The sequence below is a fragment of the Syngnathus scovelli genome, chromosome 19 (genome assembly GCF_024217435.2).
Source record: "Syngnathus scovelli strain Florida chromosome 19, RoL_Ssco_1.2, whole genome shotgun sequence".
In the NCBI taxonomy this organism is placed as follows: domain Eukaryota; kingdom Metazoa; phylum Chordata; class Actinopteri; order Syngnathiformes; family Syngnathidae; genus Syngnathus; species Syngnathus scovelli.
Genome location: NC_090865.1, coordinates 6,947,268 through 6,971,849, shown reverse-complemented (window position 1 = coordinate 6,971,849; position 24,582 = coordinate 6,947,268). Strand labels below are relative to the sequence as shown.

General features: G+C 40.3%; 5 long non-coding RNA genes across 5 annotated transcripts; all 5 read right to left on the bottom strand.

Moving 5' to 3' along the window:
* Positions 1–5,684: 5,684 nt before the first annotated feature.
* Positions 5,685–7,917, bottom strand: LOC125987462 (uncharacterized). The gene is made up of 3 exons (XR_011085872.1): positions 7,544–7,917; positions 7,359–7,450; positions 5,685–7,215 (listed from the first exon to the last, which is right to left on the bottom strand). It is a non-coding gene; the product is annotated as an uncharacterized lncRNA (long non-coding RNA).
* Positions 7,918–7,995: 78 nt separating this feature from the next.
* LOC125987487 (uncharacterized) lies at positions 7,996–8,929 on the bottom strand. Its single transcript, XR_007488018.2, has 4 exons — positions 8,791–8,929; positions 8,409–8,461; positions 8,254–8,337; positions 7,996–8,171 (listed from the first exon to the last, which is right to left on the bottom strand). It is a non-coding gene; the product is annotated as an uncharacterized lncRNA (long non-coding RNA).
* Positions 8,930–14,453: 5,524 nt separating this feature from the next.
* Positions 14,454–16,235, bottom strand: LOC125987461 (uncharacterized). Its single transcript, XR_011085879.1, has 3 exons — positions 15,863–16,235; positions 15,678–15,769; positions 14,454–15,534 (listed from the first exon to the last, which is right to left on the bottom strand). It is a non-coding gene; the product is annotated as an uncharacterized lncRNA (long non-coding RNA).
* A 78-nt stretch (positions 16,236–16,313) lies between these two features.
* Positions 16,314–17,247, bottom strand: LOC125987486 (uncharacterized). Its single transcript, XR_007488017.2, has 4 exons — positions 17,109–17,247; positions 16,727–16,779; positions 16,572–16,655; positions 16,314–16,489 (listed from the first exon to the last, which is right to left on the bottom strand). It is a non-coding gene; the product is annotated as an uncharacterized lncRNA (long non-coding RNA).
* Positions 17,248–22,771: 5,524 nt separating this feature from the next.
* On the bottom strand, positions 22,772–24,553 carry LOC137839734 (uncharacterized). Its single transcript, XR_011085878.1, has 3 exons — positions 24,181–24,553; positions 23,996–24,087; positions 22,772–23,852 (listed from the first exon to the last, which is right to left on the bottom strand). It is a non-coding gene; the product is annotated as an uncharacterized lncRNA (long non-coding RNA).
* Positions 24,554–24,582: the final 29 nt, after the last annotated feature.

The following is a 24,582-nucleotide window of genomic DNA, read 5'->3' as shown; positions in this document are numbered from 1 at the left end:
ACTGCAATCAAAACACACGAGAGGAACCGTCTGACCAACGCAAGCTTGGAGAACTGCTTGAGGACAAAAGTGACATCCCTGTCACCCGACATCCACAAAATTGAGCAGCCGCTTTTCCCATTAAGTGAGTAGACTACTGGCCTTTTTAAAAAATGCCGGTTATATATGGTTTGATCTTATTTAAATTTCTCTTTGTTCAGGTGCAGCGCAGATCCTTCTCCCACGCGGCCAATGCGCATTCATCTTTTCTTTCAATTGGGCTTTCACATTCACTTCTTTCTTTGTGTTTTATTTTAAGTGGGCCATTTCACATTTGAACAGACCTTGTTATGTTGTTAATTTAACGAAATATAGATTATTTTTTAACTTGCCCACTGGAGGAGGGAGACAGGACACTTTGGTTTTTTTTTTGCATAAGATTATGCGCACTCGCGTGTTATTACCTTTCCGACCTGTACGTCATGGATAACTGAAACAGGATGTTCCACCTGTTGTTGTCGTCACTAAGGACTATCATACCTCAATAAATGTTTCAAATTTGATGGCATTGTTGTATGCACTTTTTTTTTTTTTTAAATATGGGGTTGAATAAAACAATTTTTAATACCGTATTTTCCGGACTATAAGTCGCTCCGGAGTATAAGTCGCACCAGCCATAAAATGCCCCAAAAAGTGAAAAAAACATATATAAGTCGCTCCGGAGTATAAGTCGCATTTTGGGGGGCAATTTATTCGACAAAATCCCACACCAAAAACAGTCATGAACGAGCAACAACAGGCTAAACAATAGCAACAACAGGCTAAACGATAGGTATGCTAACGTGACAAATACAAACAAAGAACTGAGAACGGGCCTGACGTAACATATAGAGTGATTAAGGACAACTATTACATGAATAACATGTTTATAAAACCATCGGTGTCACTCCAATTCATTAAATAGCAACAACAGGCTAAACGATAGGTATGCTAACGTGACAAATACAAACAAAGAGCTGAGAACGAGCCAAATAATAATAAATAATAATAATAAATATAAGAGGAGCAAAAATAGAGCAAGTGTACATACAGCAGACAGTGGACTTGGATATGGTGCTTTAAAGTTTTAATTGCTTTATTTGATGTTTTCTCTATTTTTTATGTTTTGAATATGTTCAAGATAAAGATATAAAAGCATGTGAAGTGATCAACTATACTAAAAATAACATGGGAAGTGGTCAACTATACTTGTAAGTAAGTGATGTCTTAATGCTCAAGTAAAAATTTGTGAAATAAAACATATATAAGTCGCTCCTGAGTATAAGTCGCCCCCCCACCCAAACTATGAAAAAAAGCGCGACTTATAGTCCGGAAATTACGGTACATCATATTAACATCATTTCGCTGGCCAGACAGAATAGATTTGGCCCGCAGGCCCCTATTTGCCGACCACTGAGCTAGATTATGTTGTGAGGTTGCAGGGATGGGGGGGGCATCAGCTCATCATCCATCCCCTGCATTCATAGGCCTGCCTTTTACAGGGGTGGATGTAATTGGACAAGGTCCAGTGCCTGACCTATCAAGTTGAACTGGTGAAGGTGGTTTAATGTACGTATGGTCCTTGTGGACTGTTTCAGGATCTGCCAGTTTTGAAATGTTCACTGTTGTTCCAGGCTCCATGCAAAGTATCTGTTCTTGAATAGGGAGTACTTGAACAGGGTTTGTTGGCTGTTTGGCAGCCAGTGTGACAAACCTATAACACAAAACAGATAGCATGAATATTTACATATTTGGTATCCAAGGTTCCAAATGTGTGACAGATTAATGGACTATATTTATGATGGTGATTACAATTGTACTAGCATTTATGACATGCATAAATACATTATTGCAATATGTTACAATCACGTCTAGGTCTTGGCCTTCAAATAATTATCTCAATAGAGCCATGCAAACAAGTTTTTTTCATATTTTAGTCATGGGTAAAACAAAGTTGAAAACAAACAAATGAATGCCATATGTGCAATTGAGACTTACGTTTTCTCTATAAAGTAAGTGTTGAGTTGAGCTGCAGGCCGCACCCCCCTTACTGGCTGAGCTGCCTCAGGTTAGGGTGTGTCTTCCTGCCTGGAGGCAGCTGATTAAGATTCAAGATTCAAGATTCAAGATTCAAAAGTTTTTTATTCGCCATGTTTGAGCGTGCCAAACAAGGAATTTGACTTCGGTAAATCACAGCCTCTGTTCAACATTTAGGTGACTAACAACAACACTCAGGACATGTGAAAAACGAAAGATATTCTCAAACATCCCCTGATCTTAAACTGATCTTAAACTCCCAGGAGGGCAAGGAAAAACTCAAAACTCCAGCTAGGGGAAATGAGAAACCTTGAGAAGAGACCACAGATGGGAGGGTCCCTCACTAGGATGACCAGGCTGCAATGGATGCAGAGAGTACACATAGTACAAACAGTGTAGACAAAAAAGGTGTGGAAAGCGGGATGTTATTGCACAGTAATGACTCTGAGACTCTAAGAGTGGTGTGAGTTCATCAGAGCGACAGCCTGGGGGAAGAAGCTGTCTCTGTGTCTGCTGGTTTTAGTGTACAGAGCTCTATAACGGCGTCCGGAGGGGAGTAGTTCAAACAGGTCCTGGACAGGACCAGGAAACGAAACGTGCAAGTAATATCTCAACAGACCCTTCGCACCCAGGTTGCAGCCTGTTTGAACTACTCCCCTCCGGACGCCGTTATAGAGCTCTGTACACTAAACCAGGTGGAGATGTTGGAAAAATCAGTGTGGTTTGGAGGCACTCACATACAGGACATTGAGGAGCAAGCAGTGTGTGTAACAAAGGGAAAAGCTGGATGTGAGGAAAAGAGACTGCAGGACAAAGGCTTACAAAGACAGAAGAAGGAGCCGGTGAGCTTTTGGACATTTGCATGTTTTGCAGAAAAATGGACCAATAATGTGATGAATAAGTTAAAATGTGTTTGTGATTAATCATGTGAAAACTTTAAGATAGAATATTGTCATTTCAATATTATTCGGGTAAAAATGCAGTTAATAACGTGGTGCGTTTAAAAGGTATTTGAGCTAGAAGTAATCGATTTGTGTGCGTGTATTTACACTTGTCTGGGAAAAGTGCTTTAAAAAATGTATTTGTAAATATAATGTATGTATTTCGTTTATTTTGGGTACTTTGAATATGAGTATTTTCTACTTATATTGAAGTTGGTGCCTGCCTGATAGATAAAAAATTAAGTATTTGATTTTGGGTTATATTTGACCACCTATTTCTGGTTGTGTTTAAAGGTTTTTCACCTATGTGGATTGGACAACTCTGAAAAATAAAAGAAAGAAAGAAAAGAAGTCCGAATCTTGTACATTTGAGTGAATTCCATTCGAATATTCGAAGCAAGCCTCCTTATCAAGTGGGGGAACCGCAGTTTAACCTCACAAGAGTGAGGTCCACTTGACAGTAAGTTCTTCTTGACAACATTTGAATTGGCAGTAAAAGCAGCAGATTCCAAAGTAGCACTTTCTGTTGACAGACCTGATTGCGATGCCACTGCCCTGCTTGTAAACAGATCAATGTCCTGAAAATGGAAGCAGTGAAAATATCAAATGTATACACCAAGTATAAAATGAAAAATTCCGAAAAAAGATACTTGGTGAAAATGCATCGTAGTTTAAAAAGAACCCATGAAAATGGTACAGTACAAATTGTGTCTGGACAAGTTTGAAAGTTTCATTGCAATATACATCAATATCTTTGAACATTTCAAATGTTTAAAAACAATGTCAATAAGTTAGAAACATTTGGTTAGGAATCACCTAGGTTTCTTGCATATTTTATATGAATATGATCTGTGAACAATTGTAGGTAAAGTATTTTGATAAGTTCACTCCTATACTACCTTTATAAGGAATCGATTATGTTGAAATTTAAGGGTAATGATGTATGAAAAACATGAGTAGAATGATTCGATGTTCTGGAGAAAAGGTTGTGAACCCCCCCCCTTCTGCGGCCGCAGGTTAGGTTCGTGTCCCCGTCAAATGTGACATATGTGTCACGTCTCGTCCCCAACTGCTCCACTATGTGTCTGTTGTCTTGGTTTCTGTCTGTGTGCTCGCCCCTCCCCTCCTGTGTGCCCATGATCAGTGTGATTGTTCCCACCTGCCTCTCGTTACCTGTCGTGTATAAAAGTCCTGTCTGCCCCTCACTCCCTGTCGGATCATTGGTTTTGGTTTTGGTTTTGGTTGCTGTCGTTCGGTGTTGTCGTACTGTCTTGATGCCGTCATGTCCTGCTGTCTTCTTGTTTCACGTCCCGGTCAGTCAAGTTATTGTTTGTTAAGTCATGTCAGTTTGCCTTTTGAGTTGCTTCAATAAACCCTGGTCCAAGCTGCACTTGGTCGTCCTGCTCCATGCTCCACCCGACCGTGACAATATGTTGATCATCGACCGTCAAGTCGTAACGTGCCTGCATGTTAAAAAAAGTTTGACCAACATTTTTTGAAAATAGATGACAAGGTCATTTTTACAAGTGTTTTAATCAATAAAAATTTAAAATGTACAGTTCGCATTTGGTATCTTAAAATCAAGTGCATTTAAGGGACATTTACACCGAATAAAATTCGTTTTAAAAATAGATCAAACAGATAAAACAACTTTTGTAAAGCAATTGTAAATTGCAATTGTGAAATATTAAGAATAAAGTTAGACCAATCGGTCATTAAAAGAGTTAAAAGGGAACAGTTCATAGATTATATAGAAGCAGATAAAAAGAAGAAATCTATCATGGATATCAAAACATTCATAAAAAGAATCAATTCATACTGTCTCTGTTTCCACGCCCTAAATGAGCTAGGAAGACAAAAAGGAGGCTGAGGACGCCTCAGCTGCCTCCAAAGCGACCAGCTGCCTAAAAAGGGCAGAGGTCAGATTATCCTCCTCGTCCTCATGAAGGCTGCTGGTCCCTGAGGGTGGACTCGAAAAGCAGTCCGAGGTCACCTCGGCCAACTCCTTAAACAGGCCGGAGGTCAGGTCGTCCTCGTCCTCATGCAAGCTACTGCTACACAAGGCTGAATCCCAGAAGCAGCTCGTGGACATCTCCAGCTCCTCCAACTCCTTAAAAAGGCCGGAGGTCGTCAGGTCGTTCTCATACAGGCTGCCGATGCACGAGGATGAGGACGAAGACGGAGGCAACTCAAAACCCCGAGCGACGGTGCAGCCAGGGTCTTCATTAGGCCCAGCCTGCCGCCAAATGCTCGTATTTGGCAAGGACGGCTGCCTCGGCACCGCCAAGTGGCCAGTCAGGTCCGCTTTGGGTGCCTCAAAGTGGCTGAAAGCGACAGAGAGGGGTGCCGGTGCGGGGATGTCAGGTACACGCGCGACAAACACAAAACTGCCAGTCACTCCCGAGATGAGATTCACTGCGAGTCTAAACAGAATGCTCAGTTTGGATTGACACGCTCTGTCATGTGATCAGTTTAAAATATTCAAAGAAACATTCTGAGACGTACCTGTATTATTATTGCCCATCAAAGAAGCATGCGGTTGGACATTACTGGTGCGTTCGGAATTCTTGGTACTGCACCACACTCTCTTTTTCTTTTGACCCTGCACAAAACACAAAATCATGTCATTTCACACAAAAACACTTTTTTTTTTAAATTGTTCCGATGGATTCTAACTCACATAGTTATCTCGACAGGACCAATCCGGGTGCAAGCTGGCATGGATCTGGTTGAGCCGATCCGATTCATTAAAGTACTTTTCCTGTTGGTCCTGCGTGAGCGACTTCCACTGAGGATTTAATGAGAAAGGTTAAAAAAAAAACACAACAACAAAAAAACATGCGCGCGTGAATGCTTGCGCGTCGTACTTAACATCTACCCCAAGATTTTACACTGTCAAACATGATATTAGATATTTAATATGTTATAAATCCAAAATATAAATTCATGGCACTCTTTAAACATCTTTTGATGGGTGTTTTTTTTTTAGTGTCAGTAACGCTAGAAATGTTAAATCTGGTTGACAGGTCGCCACATTTTGGGGATTAAATTGAAGTGTAAAATGGAATTGTGTCAGTAAAATTTAAAGAAACGAAATATTTTTAATTGCGTTTACTTTTCAATGCTTTTTAGGTTATGCAAGGACCAAATGGTATAAACTAGAAAAAGAATGATTACGTTACGTTACGTAAAGTTTACGACAAAATTTGTAACGCCGCCAGACACTGATCTTCTGCGTCCGCAGGTTGGGATCGTGTCTCCATCAAATGTGACATATGTTGATCATCTACCGTCAAGTCTTAATGTGCCTGCGTGTTAAAAAAGGTTTGACAAAAATTTTTTGAAAATAGATAACAAGGTCCAATTTTTATAACAGTGTTCTAATCGATAAAAATTTGAAATGTACAGTTCGCATTTAGTGTCTTAAAATCAAGTGCATTTGCGTTTAAAGAAAATTCACACAGAATAAAATTCATTTTAAAAATACATCAAACGGATAAAACAACTTTTGTAAAGCAATTGTAAATTACAATCGTAAAATATTACGAATAAAGTTAGATTCAAAAGGTCATTAAAAAAAATTTGGAAAAGGAAAAAATTAATAGATTATAAGTATGTAATATATGTAATAGAAACAAATAAAAATAAGAATTGTATCATGTATATCGAAACATTCATAAAAATAATCAATTCATTGTGTCTGTTTACAGGCCCTAAATGAGGTAGGAAGATAAACAGGAGGCTGAGGACGCCTTAACCGCCTCCAATGCTACCAGCTGCCTGAAAAGGGCAGAGGTCAGATCCTCCTCATCCTCAGGAAGGCTGCTAGTTTCTGAGGGTGAACCTGAAAAGCAGTCCGAGGTCACTTCGGCCAACTCCTTATATAAGTTGGAGGTCAGGTTGTCCTCGTCCTCATGCAAGCTATAGCTTGACCAGGGTGAAGCCCAGAAGGAGCTAGTGGACATGTCGAGCTCCTCCAACTCCTCAAATAGGCCGGAGGTTGTCAGGTCGATGCATGAGGATGAAGATGGAGGCAAGTCAAAACCCTGACTGATGGTGCAGCCAGGGTCCTCATTTGGCCCTGCCTGCCAAATGCTTGTATACGGTAAGAAGGGCTGCCTCGGCACCGCCAAGTGGCCAGTCAGGTCCGCTTTGAGTGCCGCAAAGTCGCTGAAAGTGACAGAGGGGGGCGCCGGTGCGGGGATGTCTGGTACATGCACTGCAAACACAAAAATGCCAGTCACTCCCGAGATGAGATTCACTGCGAGTCTTCCTTCACAAAATAGAATGCTCAGTTTGGATTGACACCCTCGGTGAGATGATCAGTTCAAAAAATTTAAAGAAACATTTTCCAAGACGTACCTGTATTATTATTGCCCATTAAAGAACCATGGGGTTGGACATTGGTGTGTTCAGATTTTTTAGCATTGCACCACACTCTTTTTCTTTTGACCCTGCACAAAAAAACAAAATCATGTCAATTCACACAAAAACACTTTTTATTTATTTATTTATTTATTTTTAAATTCAGATGGATTCTAACTCACAGTTATCCCGACAGGACCAATCTGGGTGCAAGCTGGCGTGGATCTGGTTTAGCCGAGCCGATTCATTGAAGTACTTTAACTGCTCGTCCTGCGTGAGGGACTTCCACTGAGGACTTAATGAGAAAGTGTAAAAAAAAAAAAAAAAACATGCGCGCGTGAATGTGGACCACATTCTCTTTTTCTTTTGACCCTGCCCAAAACACAAAATGATGTCATTTCACACAAAAACACTTTTTTTTTTTTTTAATTGTTCCGATGGATTCTAACTCACATAGTTATCTCGACAGGACCAATCCGGATGCAAGCTGGCATGGATCTGGTTGAGCCGATCCGATTCATTAAAGTACTTTTGCCGTTGGTCCTGCGTGAGCGACTTCCACTGAGGATTTAATCAGAAAGTGTCAAAAAAACAACAACAACAAAAAAAACATGCGCGCGTGAATGCTTGCGCATCGTACTTACCATCTGCCCCAAGATTTTATTAACGGATGCGCTGTCTTTTCGCTCTCCGCTTGAATTTTCAAGTTGAGCTTTGACAAAAGGCCGCTGGCTCCATAAATAACATGAACGCGTTCAGTGTTTTTTTTTTATATAGGGCTTGGACGGAGTCTGGGGTTCTTTTGTCCAGCTGGAAAATCAAAAGCACAAGCATGTCACCACCATCGTGTGTGCATTCAAAGGAATACATTTTGCAGAAACTGAGGATTTACCGTGCTTTTTGGGGTGTTGGTGGTGAAATCGGAGTCAGCGGGTAACATCCTGGTGGTGGTATGTAATTGGACACCTGTCCAAGGCTACAGAAAAACACGTACGTTAGGATGCAGAAATGTTGACGATAGAAACATGATACACATTTGTTACTTACATCACTCGATCAGGCAGGTGGCACCAAGGTTCCACCAAGTGTGCATTCGGAATCTGCAAAAGAAAGAAAAAAAAAGGTTATTCATTGTTTTATGAGAAACATGTAACTATTCCATTTTTCATGTTCTCCTGCATGATTCTCCTCAAAATCCAGTTTGCATGACTTGTTCATACTTTAATCTTCATTTAGATCTGGCTGCAATTCCTCATTAAACATCTGGAAATGAAAACTAAATTAAACATTTTAGCTTTCAGTTGAGTTTTTCCGTCCCGAATTGTAATTGTGTCCTCAAGTTTGTGCATGTTCCAATAAGTTTCAGAAAAGTTAATAATGCGAAAACGTTTCTTCATTGAAGTTATTTGGGTCTAAAATTTTTCCCTACCTGTTTTTGACGGTTTTACATCATCTTTAAATCGGCGTTGGTGAATTGTTGTGCGTCTGTTCGATGAGTTTCTGACTTCCGAAATGATGTCTATCCGTTATGATCGGCGTTATCATCGAGGCATACTTAAAAAAAAAAAAACAAATATTTGGACATAATGGTTTCAACTTCTATTTTTAAACCCACGAAAGAGACATAAAAAGAATAATTTGTAGGTTCCCTGTCGATCACGATACGAGTCTTCTCGGCGGGCCTTCGAGAGTCGCCGTTTTCAGAGCCAAGATGGATGCACTTGATGTGATTGCATTTTTGGTAGATGTTACAAACGTTATAAACACTGTCAAACATGATATTAGATATTAAATATGTTATAAATTCAAAATAAAAATTCATTTTGACGATTAAAGTGTAAAATGGAATTATGTCAATAGAATTAAAAAAAAGAAATCTTTTCAGTTGCGTTTAGTTTTTAATGCTTTTGAACTTTTGCAAGGACCAAATGGTATAAACTAGAAAAAGAACTCAAAAATGTGAAGGCGAAGACCATGAACGGGAATTTGAAAAATATTGTACCAACATTTTTTTAAATTTGGAACAAAACGAAAACTACAGGTTCAAGAGGTTCCGTTTGGAGTTCAAAAGTTGAAACGGGTTTAATCGGGCAAAAATTGTAAAAGTTAGAGCAAATGTTCTATTTAGGTCACTTCTGGTTTGATTTCTTGTTGAAATAAGGTCAATTCCGGTTTATTTAATAAACCCAAGTTTCTGGACACATGCTTCATTTGGATAGTTCACCAATTTGAAGACTTTTGCAAACATCCCATTGCACAGACCTGCTCCTGAGTATAAGTCGCCCCCCCACCCAAACTATGAAAAAAAGCGCGACTTATAGTCCGGAAATTACGGTACATCATATTAACATCATTTCGCTGGCCAGACAGAATAGATTTGGCCCGCAGGCCCCTATTTGCCGACCACTGAGCTAGATTATGTTGTGAGGTTGCAGGGATGGGGGGGGCATCAGCTCATCATCCATCCCCTGCATTCATAGGCCTGCCTTTTACAGGGGTGGATGTAATTGGACAAGGTCCAGTGCCTGACCTATCAAGTTGAACTGGTGAAGGTGGTTTAATGTACGTATGGTCCTTGTGGACTGTTTCAGGATCTGCCAGTTTTGAAATGTTCACTGTTGTTCCAGGCTCCATGCAAAAGTATCTGTTCTTGAATAGGGAGTACTTGAACAGGGTTTGTTGGCTGTTTGGCAGCCAGTGTGACAAACCTATAACACAAAACAGATAGCATGAATATTTACATATTTGGTATCCAAGGTTCCAAATGTGTGACAGATTAATGGACTATATTTATGATGGTGATTACACATGTACTAGCATTTATGACATGCATAAATACATTATTGCAATATGTTACAATCACGTCTAGGTCTTGGCCTTCAAATAATTATCTCGATAGAGCCATGCAAACAAGTTTTTTTCATATTTTAGTCATGGGTAAAACAAAGTTGAAAACAAACAAATGAATGCCATATGTGTAATTGAGACTTACGTTTTCTCTATAAAGTAAGTGTTGATTTGAGCTGCAGGCCGCACCCCCCTTACTGGCTGAGCTGCCTCAGGTTAGGGTGTGTCTTCCTGCCTGGAGGCAGCTGATTAAGATTCAAGATTCAAGATTCAAGAGTTTTTTATTCGCCATGTTTGAGCGTGCCAAACAAGGAATTTGACTTCGGTAAATCACAGCCTCTGTTCAACATTTAGGTGACTAACAACAACACTCAGGACATGTGAAAAACGAAAGATATTCTCAAACATCCCCTGATCTTAAACTGATCTTAAACTCCCAGGAGGGCAAGGAAAAACTCAAAACTCCAGCTAGGGGAAATGAGAAACCTTGAGAAGAGACCACAGATGGGAGGGTCCCTCACTAGGATGACCAGGCTGCAATGGATGCAGAGAGTACACATAGTACAAACAGTGTAGACAAAAAAGGTGTGGAAAGCGGGATGTTATTGCACAGTAATGACTCTGAGACTCTAAGAGTGGTGTGAGTTCATCAGAGCGACAGCCTGGGGGAAGAAGCTGTCTCTGTGTCTGCTGGTTTTAGTGTACAGAGCTCTATAACGGCCTCCGGAGGGGAGTAGTTCAAACAGGTCCTGGACAGGACCAGGAAACGTGCAAGTAACATCTCAACAGACCCTTCGCACCCAGGTTGCAGCCTGTTTGAACTACTCCCCTCCGGACGCCGTTATAGAGCTCTGTACACTAAACCAGGTGGAGATGTTGGAAAAATCAGTGTGGTTTGGAGGCACTCACATACAGGACATTGAGGAGCAAGCAGTGTGTGTAACAAAGGGAAAAGCTGGATGTGAGGAAAAGAGACTGCAGGACAAAGGCTTACAAAGACAGAAGAAGGAGCCGGTGAGCTTTTGGACATTTGCATGTTTTGCAGAAAAATGGACCAATAATGTGATGAATAAGTTAAAATGTGTTTGTGATTAATCATGTGAAAACTTTAAGATAGAATATTGTCATTTCAATATTATTCGGGTAAAAATGCAGTTAATAACGTGGTGCGTTTAAAAGGTATTTGAGCTAGAAGTAATCGATTTGTGTGCGTGTATTTACACTTGTCTGGGAAAAGTGCTTTAAAAAATGTATTTGTAAATATAATGTATGTATTTCGTTTATTTTGGGTACTTTGAATATGAGTATTTTCTACTTATATTGAAGTTGGTGCCTGCCTGATAGATAAAAAATTAAGTATTTGATTTTGGGTTATATTTGACCACCTATTTCTGGTTGTGTTTAAAGGTTTTTCACCTATGTGGATTGGACAACTCTGAAAAATAAAAGAAAGAAAGAAAAGAAGTCCGAATCTTGTACATTTGAGTGAATTCCATTCGAATATTCGAAGCAAGCCTCCTTATCAAGTGGGGGAACCGCAGTTTAACCTCACAAGAGTGAGGTCCACTTGACAGTAAGTTCTTCTTGACAACATTTGAATTGGCAGTAAAAGCAGCAGATTCCAAAGTAGCACTTTCTGTTGACAGACCTGATTGCGATGCCACTGCCCTGCTTGTAAACAGATCAATGTCCTGAAAATGGAAGCAGTGAAAATATCAAATGTATACACCAAGTATAAAATGAAAAATTCCGAAAAAATATACTTGGTGAAAATGCATCGTAGTTTAAAAAGAACCCATGAAAATGGTACAGTACAAATTGTGTCTGGACAAGTTTGAAAGTTTCATTGCAATATACATCAATATCTTTGAACATTTCAAATGTTTAAAAACAATGTCAATAAGTTAGAAACATTTGGTTAGGAATCACCTAGGTTTCTTGCATATTTTATATGAATATGATCTGTGAACAATTGTAGGTAAAGTATTTTGATAAGTTCACTCCTATACTACCTTTATAAGGAATCGATTATGTTGAAATTTAAGGGTAATGATGTATGAAAAACATGAGTACAATGATTCGATGTTCTGGAGAAAAGGTTGTGAACCCCCCCCTTCTGCGGCCGCAGGTTAGGTTCGTGTCCCCGTCAAATGTGACATATGTGTCACGTCTCGTCCCCAACTGCTCCACTATGTGTCTGTTGTCTTGGTTTCTGTCTGTGTGCTCGCCCCTCCCCTCCTGTGTGCCCATGATCAGTGTGATTGTTCCCACCTGCCTCTCGTTACCTGTCGTGTATAAAAGTCCTGTCTGCCCCTCACTCCCTGTCGGATAATTGGTTTTGGTTTTGGTTGCTGTCGTTCGGTGTTGTCGTACTGTCTTGATGCCGTCATGTCCTGCTGTCTTCTTGTTTCACGTCCCGGTCAGTCAAGTTATTGTTTGTTAAGTCATGTCAGTTTGCCTTTTGAGTTGCTTCAATAAACCCTGGTCCAAGCTGCACTTGGTCGTCCTGCTCCATGCTCCACCCGACCGTGACAATATGTTGATCATCGACCGTCAAGTCGTAACGTGCCTGCATGTTAAAAAAAGTTTGACCAACATTTTTTGAAAATAGATGACAAGGTCATTTTTACAAGTGTTTTAATCAATAAAAATTTAAAATGTACAGTTCGCATTTGTTATCTTAAAATCAAGTGCATTTAAGTGACATTTACACCGAATAAAATTCGTTTTAAAAATAGATCAAACAGATAAAACAACTTTTGTAAAGCAATTGTAAATTGCAATTGTGAAATATTAAGAATAAAGTTAGACCAATCGGTCATTAAAAGAGTTAAAAGGGAACAGTTCATAGATTATATAGAAGCAGATAAAAAGAAGAAATCTATCATGGATATCAAAACATTCATAAAAAGAATCAATTCATACTGTCTCTGTTTCCACGCCCTAAATGAGCTAGGAAGACAAAAAGGAGGCTGAGGACGCCTCAGCTGCCTCCAAAGCGACCAGCTGCCTAAAAAGGGCAGAGGTCAGATTATCCTCCTCGTCCTCATGAAGGCTGCTGGTCCCTGAGGGTGGACTCGAAAAGCAGTCCGAGGTCACCTCGGCCAACTCCTTAAACAGGCCGGAGGTCAGGTCGTCCTCGTCCTCATGCAAGCTACTGCTACACAAGGCTGAATCCCAGAAGCAGCTCGTGGACATCTCCAGCTCCTCCAACTCCTTAAAAAGGCCGGAGGTCGTCAGGTCGTTCTCATACAGGCTGCCGATGCACGAGGATGAGGACGAAGACGGAGGCAACTCAAAACCCCGAGCGACGGTGCAGCCAGGGTCTTCATTAGGCCCAGCCTGCCGCCAAATGCTCGTATTTGGCAAGGACGGCTGCCTCGGCACCGCCAAGTGGCCAGTCAGGTCCGCTTTGGGTGCCTCAAAGTGGCTGAAAGCGACAGAGAGGGGTGCCGGTGCGGGGATGTCAGGTACACGCGCGACAAACACAAAACTGCCAGTCACTCCCGAGATGAGATTCACTGCGAGTCTAAACAGAATGCTCAGTTTGGATTGACACGCTCTGTCATGTGATCAGTTTAAAATATTCAAAGAAACATTCTGAGACGTACCTGTATTATTATTGCCCATCAAAGAAGCATGCGGTTGGACATTACTGGTGCGTTCGGAATTCTTGGTACTGCACCACACTCTCTTTTTCTTTTGACCCTGCACAAAACACAAAATCATGTCATTTCACACAAAAACACTTTTTTTTTTAAATTGTTCCGATGGATTCTAACTTACATAGTTATCTCGACAGGACCAATCCGGGTGCAAGCTGGCATGGATCTGGTTGAGCCGATCCGATTCATTAAAGTACTTTTCCTGTTGGTCCTGCGTGAGCGACTTCCACTGAGGATTTAATGAGAAAGGTTAAAAAAAAAAAAACAACAACAAAAAAACATGCGCGCGTGAATGCTTGCGCGTCGTACTTAACATCTACCCCAAGATTTTACAGTGTCAAACATGATATTAGATATTTAATATGTTATAAATCCAAAATATAAATTCATGGCACTCTTTAAACATCTTTTGATGGGTGTTTTTTTTTTAGTGTCAGTAACGCTAGAAATGTTAAATCTGGTTGACAGGTCGCCACATTTTGGGGATTAAATTGAAGTGTAAAATGGAATTGTGTCAGTAAAATTTAAAGAAACGAAATATTTTTAATTGTGTTTACTTTTCAATGCTTTTTAGGTTATGCAAGGACCAAATGGTATAAACTAGAAAAAGAATGATTACGTTACGTTACGTAAAGTTTACGACAAAATTTGTAACGCCGCCAGACACTGATCTTCTGCGTCCGCAGGTTGGGATCGTGTCTCCATCAAATGTGACATATGTTGATCATCTACCGTCAAGTCTTAATGTGCCTGCGTGTTAAAAAAGGTTTGACAAAAATTTTTTGAAAATAGATAACAAGGTCCAATTTTTATAACAGTGTTCTAATCGATAAAAATTTGAAATGTACAGTTCGCATTTAGTGTCTTAAAATCAAGTGCATTTGCGTTTAAAGAAAATTCACACAGAATAAAATTCATTTTAAAAATACATCAAACGGATAAAACAACTTTTGTAAAGCAATAGTAAATTACAATCGTAAAATATTACGAATAAAGTTAGATTCAAAAGGTCATTAAAAAAAATTTGGAAAAGGAAAAAATTAATAGATTATAAGTATGTAATATATGTAATAGAAACAAATAAAAATAAGAATTGTATCATGTATATCGAAACATTCATAAAAATAATCAATTCATTGTGTCTGTTTACAGGCCCTAAATGAGGTAGGAAGATAAACAGGAGGCTGAGGACGCCTTAACCGCCTCCAATGCTACCAGCTGCCTGAAAAGGGCAGAGGTCAGATCCTCCTCATCCTCAGGAAGGCTGCTAGTTTCTGAGGGTGAACCTGAAAAGCAGTCCGAGGTCACTTCGGCCAACTCCTTATATAAGTTGGAGGTCAGGTTGTCCTCGTCCTCATGCAAGCTATAGCTTGACCAGGGTGAAGCCCAGAAGGAGCTAGTGGACATGTCGAGCTCCTCCAACTCCTCAAATAGGCCGGAGGTTGTCAGGTCGATGCATGAGGATGAAGATGGAGGCAAGTCAAAACCCTGACTGATGGTGCAGCCAGGGTCCTCATTTGGCCCTGCCTGCCAAATGCTTGTATACGGTAAGAAGGGCTGCCTCGGCACCGCCAAGTGGCCAGTCAGGTCCGCTTTGAGTGCCGCAAAGTCGCTGAAAGTGACAGAGGGGGGCGCCGGTGCGGGGATGTCTGGTACATGCACTGCAAACACAAAAATGCCAGTCACTCCCGAGATGAGATTCACTGCGAGTCTTCCTTCACAAAATAGAATGCTCAGTTTGGATTGACACCCTCGGTGAGATGATCAGTTCAAAAAATTTAAAGAAACATTTTCCAAGACGTACCTGTATTATTATTGCCCATTAAAGAACCATGGGGTTGGACATTGGTGTGTTCAGATTTTTTAGCATTGCACCACACTCTTTTTCTTTTGACCCTGCACAAAAAAACAAAATCATGTCAATTCACACAAAAACACTTTTTATTTATTTATTTATTTATTTTTAAATTCAGATGGATTCTAACTCACAGTTATCCCGACAGGACCAATCTGGGTGCAAGCTGGCGTGGATCTGGTTTAGCCGAGCCGATTCATTGAAGTACTTTAACTGCTCGTCCTGCGTGAGCGACTTCCACTGAGGACTTAATGAGAAAGTGTAAAAAAAAAAAAAAAACATGCGCGCGTGAATGTGGACCACATTCTCTTTTTCTTTTGACCCTGCCCAAAACACAAAATGATGTCATTTCACACAAAAACACTTTTTTTTTTTTTTAATTGTTCCGATGGATTCTAACTCACATAGTTATCTCGACAGGACCAATCCGGATGCAAGCTGGCATGGATCTGGTTGAGCCGATCCGATTCATTAAAGTACTTTTGCCGTTGGTCCTGCGTGAGCGACTTCCACTGAGGATTTAATCAGAAAGTGTCAAAAAAACAACAACAACAAAAAAAACATGCGCGCGTGAATGCTTGCGCATCGTACTTACCATCTGCCCCAAGATTTTATTAACGGATGCGCTGTCTTTTCGCTCTCCGCTTGAATTTTCAAGTTGAGCTTTGACAAAAGGCCGCTGGCTCCATAAATAACATGAACGCGTTCAGTGTTTTTTTTTTATATAGGGCTTGGACGGAGTCTGGGGTTCTTTTGTCCAGCTGGAAAATCAAAAGCACAAGCATGTCACCACCATCGTGTGTGCATTCAAAGGAATACATTTTGCAGAAACTGAGGATTTACCGTGCTTTTTGGGGTGTTGGTGGTGAAATCGGAGTCAGCGGGTAACATCCTGGTGGTGGTATGTAATTGGACACCTGTCCAAGGCTACAGAAAAACACGTACGTTAGGATGCAGAAATGTTGACGATAGAAACATGATACACATTTGTTACTTACATCACTCGATCAGGCAGGTGGCACCAAGGTTCCACCAAGTGTGCATTCGGAATCTGCAAAAGAAAGAAAAAAAAAGGTTATTCATTGTTTTATGAGAAACATGTAACTATTCCATTTTTCATGTTCTCCTGCATGATTCTCCTCAAAATCCAGTTTGCATGACTTGTTCATACTTTAATCTTCATTTAGATCTGGCTGCAATTCCTCATTAAACATCTGGAAATGAAAACTAAATTAAACATTTTAGCTTTCAGTTGAGTTTTTCCGTCCCGAATTGTAATTGTGTCCTCAAGTTTGTGCATGTTCCAATAAGTTTCAGAAAAGTTAATAATGCGAAAACGTTTCTTCATTGAAGTTATTTGGGTCTAAAATTTTTCCCTACCTGTTTTTGACGGTTTTACATCATCTTTAAATCGGCGTTGGTGAATTGTTGTGCGTCTGTTCGATGAGTTTCTGACTTCCGAAATGATGTCTATCCGTTATGATCGGCGTTATCATCGAGGCATACTTAAAAAAAAAAAAACAAATATTTGGACATAATGGTTTCAACTTCTATTTTTAAACCCACGAAAGAGACATAAAAAGAATAATTTGTAGGTTCCCTGTCGATCACGATACGAGTCTTCTCGGCGGGCCTTCGAGAGTCGCCGTTTTCAGAGCCAAGATGGATGCACTTGATGTGATTGCATTTTTGGTAGATGTTACAAACGTTATAAACACTGTCAAACATGATATTAGATATTAAATATGTTATAAATTCAAAATAAAAATTCATTTTGACGATTAAAGTGTAAAATGGAATTATGTCAATAGAATTAAAAAAAAGAAATCTTTTCAGTTGCGTTTAGTTTTTAATGCTTTTGAACTTTTGCAAGGACCAAATGGTATAAACTAGAAAAAGAACTCAAAAATGTGAAGGCGAAGACCATGAACGGGAATTTGAAAAATATTGTACCAACATTTTTTTAAATTTGGAACAAAACGAAAACTACAGGTTCAAGAGGTTCCGTTTGGAGTTCAAAAGTTGAAACGGGTTTAATCGGGCAAAAATTGTAAAAGTTAGAGCAAATGTTCTATTTAGGTCACTTCTGGTTTGATTTCTTGTTGAAATAAGGTCAATTCCGGTTTATTTAATAAACCCAAGTTTCTGGACACATGCTTCATTTGGATAGTTCACCAATTTGAAGACTTTTGCAAACATCCCATTGCACAGACCTGCTCCTGAGTATAAGTCGCCCCCCCACCCAAACTATGAAAAAAAGCGCGACTTATAGTCCGGAAATTACGGTACATCATATTAACATCATTTCGCTGGCCAGACAGAATAGATTTGGCCCGCAGGCCCCTATTTGCCGACCACTGAGCTAGATTATGTTGTGAGGTTGCAGGGATGGGGGGGGCATCAGCTCATCATCCATCCCCTGCATTCATAGGCCTGCCTTTTACAGGGGTGGATGTAATTGGACAAGGTCCAGTGCCTGACCTATCAAGTTGAACTGGTGAAGGTGGTTTAATGTACGTATGGTCCTTGTGGACTGTTTCAGGATCTGCCAGTTTTGAAATGTTCACTGTTGTTCCAGGCTCCATGCAAAAGTATCTGTTCTTGAATAGGGAGTACTTGAACAGGGTTTGTTGGCTGTTTGGCAGCCAGTGTGACAAACCTATAACACAAAACAGATAGCATGAATATTTACATATTTGGTATCCAAGGTTCCAAATGTGTGACAGATTAATGGACTATATTTATGATGGTGATTACACATGTACTAGCATTTATGACATGCATAAATACATTATTGCAATATGTTACAATCACGTCTAGGTCTTGGCCTTCAAATAATTATCTCGATAGAGCCATGCAAACAAGTTTTTTTCATATTTTAGTCATGGGTAAAACAAAGTTGAAAACAAACAAATGAATGCCATATGTGTAATTGAGACTTACGTTTTCTCTATAAAGTAAGTGTTGATTTGAGCTGCAGGCCGCACCCCCCTTACTGGCTGAGCTGCCTCAGGTTAGGGTGTGTCTTCCTGCCTGGAGGCAGCTGATTAAGATTCAAGATTCAAGATTCAAGAGTTTTTTATTCGCCATGTTTGAGCGTGCCAAACAAGGAATTTGACTTCGGTAAATCACAGCCTCTGTTCAACATTTAGGTGACTAACAACAACACTCAGGACATGTGAAAAACGAAAGATATTCTCAAACATCCCCTGATCTTAAACTGATCTTAAACTCCCAGGAGGGCAAGGAAAAACTCAAAACTCCAGCTAGGGGAAATGAGAAACCTTGAGAAGAGACCACAGATGGGAGGGTCCCTCACTAGGATGACCAGGCTGCAATGGATGCAGAGAGTACACATAGTACAAACAGTGTAGACAAAAAAGGTGTGGAAAGCGGGATGTTATTGCACAGTAATGACTCTGAGACTCTAAGAGTGGTGTGAGTTCATCAGAGCGACAGCCTGGGGGAAGAAGCTGTCTCTGTGTCTGCTGGTTTTAGTGTACAGAGCTCTATAACGGCCTCCGGAGGGGAGTAGTTCAAACAGGTCCTGGACAGGACCAGGAAACGTGCAAGTAACATCTCAACAGACCCTTCGCACCCAGGTTGCAGCCTGTTTGAACTACTCCCCTCCGGACGCCGTTATAGAGCTCTGTACACTAAACCAGGTGGAGATGTTGGAAAAATCAGTGTGGTTTGGAGGCACTCACATACAGGACATTGAGGAGCAAGCAGTGTGTGTAACAAAGGGAAAAGCTGGATGTGAGGAAAAGAGACTGCAGGACAAAGGCTTACAAAGACAGAAGAAGGAGCCGGTGAGCTTTTGGACATTTGCATGTTTTGCAGAAAAATGGACCAATAATGTGATGAATAAGTTAAAATGTGTTTGTGATTAATCATGTGAAAACTTTAAGATAGAATATTGTCATTTCAATATTATTCGGGTAAAAATGCAGTTAATAACGTGGTGCGTTTAAAAGGTATTTGAGCTAGAAGTAATCGATTTGTGTGCGTGTATTTACACTTGTCTGGGAAAAGTGCTTTAAAAAATGTATTTGTAAATATAATGTATGTATTTCGTTTATTTTGGGTACTTTGAATATGAGTATTTTCTACTTATATTGAAGTTGGTGCCTGCCTGATAGATAAAAAATTAAGTATTTGATTTTGGGTTATATTTGACCACCTATTTCTGGTTGTGTTTAAAGGTTTTTCACCTATGTGGATTGGACAACTCTGAAAAATAAAAGAAAGAAAGAAAAGAAGTCCGAATCTTGTACATTTGAGTGAATTCCATTCGAATATTCGAAGCAAGCCTCCTTATCAAGTGGGGGAACCGCAGTTTAACCTCACAAGAGTGAGGTCCACTTGACAGTAAGTTCTTCTTGACAACATTTGAATTGGCAGTAAAAGCAGCAGATTCCAAAGTAGCACTTTCTGTTGACAGACCTGATTGCGATGCCACTGCCCTGCTTGTAAACAGATCAATGTCCTGAAAATGGAAGCAGTGAAAATATCAAATGTATACACCAAGTATAAAATGAAAAATTCCGAAAAAATATACTTGGTGAAAATGCATCGTAGTTTAAAAAGAACCCATGAAAATGGTACAGTACAAATTGTGTCTGGACAAGTTTGAAAGTTTCATTGCAATATACATCAATATCTTTGAACATTTCAAATGTTTAAAAACAATGTCAATAAGTTAGAAACATTTGGTTAGGAATCACCTAGGTTTCTTGCATATTTTATATGAATATGATCTGTGAACAATTGTAGGTAAAGTATTTTGATAAGTTCACTCCTATACTACCTTTATAAGGAATCGATTATGTTGAAATTTAAGGGTAATGATGTATGAAAAACATGAGTACAATGATTCGATGTTCTGGAGAAAAGGTTGTGAACCCCCCCCTTCTGCGGCCGCAGGTTAGGTTCGTGTCCCCGTCAAATGTGACATATGTGTCACGTCTCGTCCCCAACTGCTCCACTATGTGTCTGTTGTCTTGGTTTCTGTCTGTGTGCTCGCCCCTCCCCTCCTGTGTGCCCATGATCAGTGTGATTGTTCCCACCTGCCTCTCGTTACCTGTCGTGTATAAAAGTCCTGTCTGCCCCTCACTCCCTGTCGGATAATTGGTTTTGGTTTTGGTTGCTGTCGTTCGGTGTTGTCGTACTGTCTTGATGCCGTCATGTCCTGCTGTCTTCTTGTTTCACGTCCCGGTCAGTCAAGTTATTGTTTGTTAAGTCATGTCAGTTTGCCTTTTGAGTTGCTTCAATAAACCCTGGTCCAAGCTGCACTTGGTCGTCCTGCTCCATGCTCCACCCGACCGTGACAATATGTTGATCATCGACCGTCAAGTCGTAACGTGCCTGCATGTTAAAAAAAGTTTGACCAACATTTTTTGAAAATAGATGACAAGGTCATTTTTACAAGTGTTTTAATCAATAAAAATTTAAAATGTACAGTTCGCATTTGTTATCTTAAAATCAAGTGCATTTAAGTGACATTTACACCGAATAAAATTCGTTTTAAAAATAGATCAAACAGATAAAACAACTTTTGTAAAGCAATTGTAAATTGCAATTGTGAAATATTAAGAATAAAGTTAGACCAATCGGTCATTAAAAGAGTTAAAAGGGAACAGTTCATAGATTATATAGAAGCAGATAAAAAGAAGAAATCTATCATGGATATCAAAACATTCATAAAAAGAATCAATTCATACTGTCTCTGTTTCCACGCCCTAAATGAGCTAGGAAGACAAAAAGGAGGCTGAGGACGCCTCAGCTGCCTCCAAAGCGACCAGCTGCCTAAAAAGGGCAGAGGTCAGATTATCCTCCTCGTCCTCATGAAGGCTGCTGGTCCCTGAGGGTGGACTCGAAAAGCAGTCCGAGGTCACCTCGGCCAACTCCTTAAACAGGCCGGAGGTCAGGTCGTCCTCGTCCTCATGCAAGCTACTGCTACACAAGGCTGAATCCCAGAAGCAGCTCGTGGACATCTCCAGCTCCTCCAACTCCTTAAAAAGGCCGGAGGTCGTCAGGTCGTTCTCATACAGGCTGCCGATGCACGAGGATGAGGACGAAGACGGAGGCAACTCAAAACCCCGAGCGACGGTGCAGCCAGGGTCTTCATTAGGCCCAGCCTGCCGCCAAATGCTCGTATTTGGCAAGGACGGCTGCCTCGGCACCGCCAAGTGGCCAGTCAGGTCCGCTTTGGGTGCCTCAAAGTGGCTGAAAGCGACAGAGAGGGGTGCCGGTGCGGGGATGTCAGGTACACGCGCGACAAACACAAAACTGCCAGTCACTCCCGAGATGAGATTCACTGCGAGTCTAAACAGAATGCTCAGTTTGGATTGACACGCTCTGTCATGTGATCAGTTTAAAATATTCAAAGAAACATTCTGAGACGTACCTGTATTATTATTGCCCATCAAAGAAGCATGCGGTTGGACATTACTGGTGCGTTCGGAATTCTTGGTACTGCACCACACTCTCTTTTTCTTTTGACCCTGCACAAAACACAAAATCATGTCATTTCACACAAAAACACTTTTTTTTTTAAATTGTTCCGATGGATTCTAACTTACATAGTTATCTCGACAGGACCAATCCGGGTGCAAGCTGGCATGGATCTGGTTGAGCCGATCCGATTCATTAAAGTACTTTTCCTGTTGGTCCTGCGTGAGCGACTTCCACTGAGGATTTAATGAGAAAGGTTAAAAAAAAAAAAACAACAACAAAAAAACATGCGCGCGTGAATGCTTGCGCGTCGTACTTAACATCTACCCCAAGATTTTACAGTGTCAAACATGATATTAGATATTTAATATGTTATAAATCCAAAATATAAATTCATGGCACTCTTTAAACATCTTTTGATGGGTGTTTTTTTTTTAGTGTCAGTAACGCTAGAAATGTTAAATCTGGTTGACAGGTCGCCACATTTTGGGGATTAAATTGAAGTGTAAAATGGAATTGTGTCAGTAAAATTTAAAGAAACGAAATATTTTTAATTGTGTTTACTTTTCAATGCTTTTTAGGTTATGCAAGGACCAAATGGTATAAACTAGAAAAAGAATGATTACGTTACGTTACGTAAAGTTTACGACAAAATTTGTAACGCCGCCAGACACTGATCTTCTGCGTCCGCAGGTTGGGATCGTGTCTCCATCAAATGTGACATATGTTGATCATCTACCGTCAAGTCTTAATGTGCCTGCGTGTTAAAAAAGGTTTGACAAAAATTTTTTGAAAATAGATAACAAGGTCCAATTTTTATAACAGTGTTCTAATCGATAAAAATTTGAAATGTACAGTTCGCATTTAGTGTCTTAAAATCAAGTGCATTTGCGTTTAAAGAAAATTCACACAGAATAAAATTCATTTTAAAAATACATCAAACGGATAAAACAACTTTTGTAAAGCAATAGTAAATTACAATCGTAAAATATTACGAATAAAGTTAGATTCAAAAGGTCATTAAAAAAAATTTGGAAAAGGAAAAAATTAATAGATTATAAGTATGTAATATATGTAATAGAAACAAATAAAAATAAGAATTGTATCATGTATATCGAAACATTCATAAAAATAATCAATTCATTGTGTCTGTTTACAGGCCCTAAATGAGGTAGGAAGATAAACAGGAGGCTGAGGACGCCTTAACCGCCTCCAATGCTACCAGCTGCCTGAAAAGGGCAGAGGTCAGATCCTCCTCATCCTCAGGAAGGCTGCTAGTTTCTGAGGGTGAACCTGAAAAGCAGTCCGAGGTCACTTCGGCCAACTCCTTATATAAGTTGGAGGTCAGGTTGTCCTCGTCCTCATGCAAGCTATAGCTTGACCAGGGTGAAGCCCAGAAGGAGCTAGTGGACATGTCGAGCTCCTCCAACTCCTCAAATAGGCCGGAGGTTGTCAGGTCGATGCATGAGGATGAAGATGGAGGCAAGTCAAAACCCTGACTGATGGTGCAGCCAGGGTCCTCATTTGGCCCTGCCTGCCAAATGCTTGTATACGGTAAGAAGGGCTGCCTCGGCACCGCCAAGTGGCCAGTCAGGTCCGCTTTGAGTGCCGCAAAGTCGCTGAAAGTGACAGAGGGGGGCGCCGGTGCGGGGATGTCTGGTACATGCACTGCAAACACAAAAATGCCAGTCACTCCCGAGATGAGATTCACTGCGAGTCTTCCTTCACAAAATAGAATGCTCAGTTTGGATTGACACCCTCGGTGAGATGATCAGTTCAAAAAATTTAAAGAAACATTTTCCAAGACGTACCTGTATTATTATTGCCCATTAAAGAACCATGGGGTTGGACATTGGTGTGTTCAGATTTTTTAGCATTGCACCACACTCTTTTTCTTTTGACCCTGCACAAAAAAACAAAATCATGTCAATTCACACAAAAACACTTTTTATTTATTTATTTATTTATTTTTAAATTCAGATGGATTCTAACTCACAGTTATCCCGACAGGACCAATCTGGGTGCAAGCTGGCGTGGATCTGGTTTAGCCGAGCCGATTCATTGAAGTACTTTAACTGCTCGTCCTGCGTGAGCGACTTCCACTGAGGACTTAATGAGAAAGTGTAAAAAAAAAAAAAAAACATGCGCGCGTGAATGTGGACCACATTCTCTTTTTCTTTTGACCCTGCCCAAAACACAAAATGATGTCATTTCACACAAAAACACTTTTTTTTTTTTTTAATTGTTCCGATGGATTCTAACTCACATAGTTATCTCGACAGGACCAATCCGGATGCAAGCTGGCATGGATCTGGTTGAGCCGATCCGATTCATTAAAGTACTTTTGCCGTTGGTCCTGCGTGAGCGACTTCCACTGAGGATTTAATCAGAAAGTGTC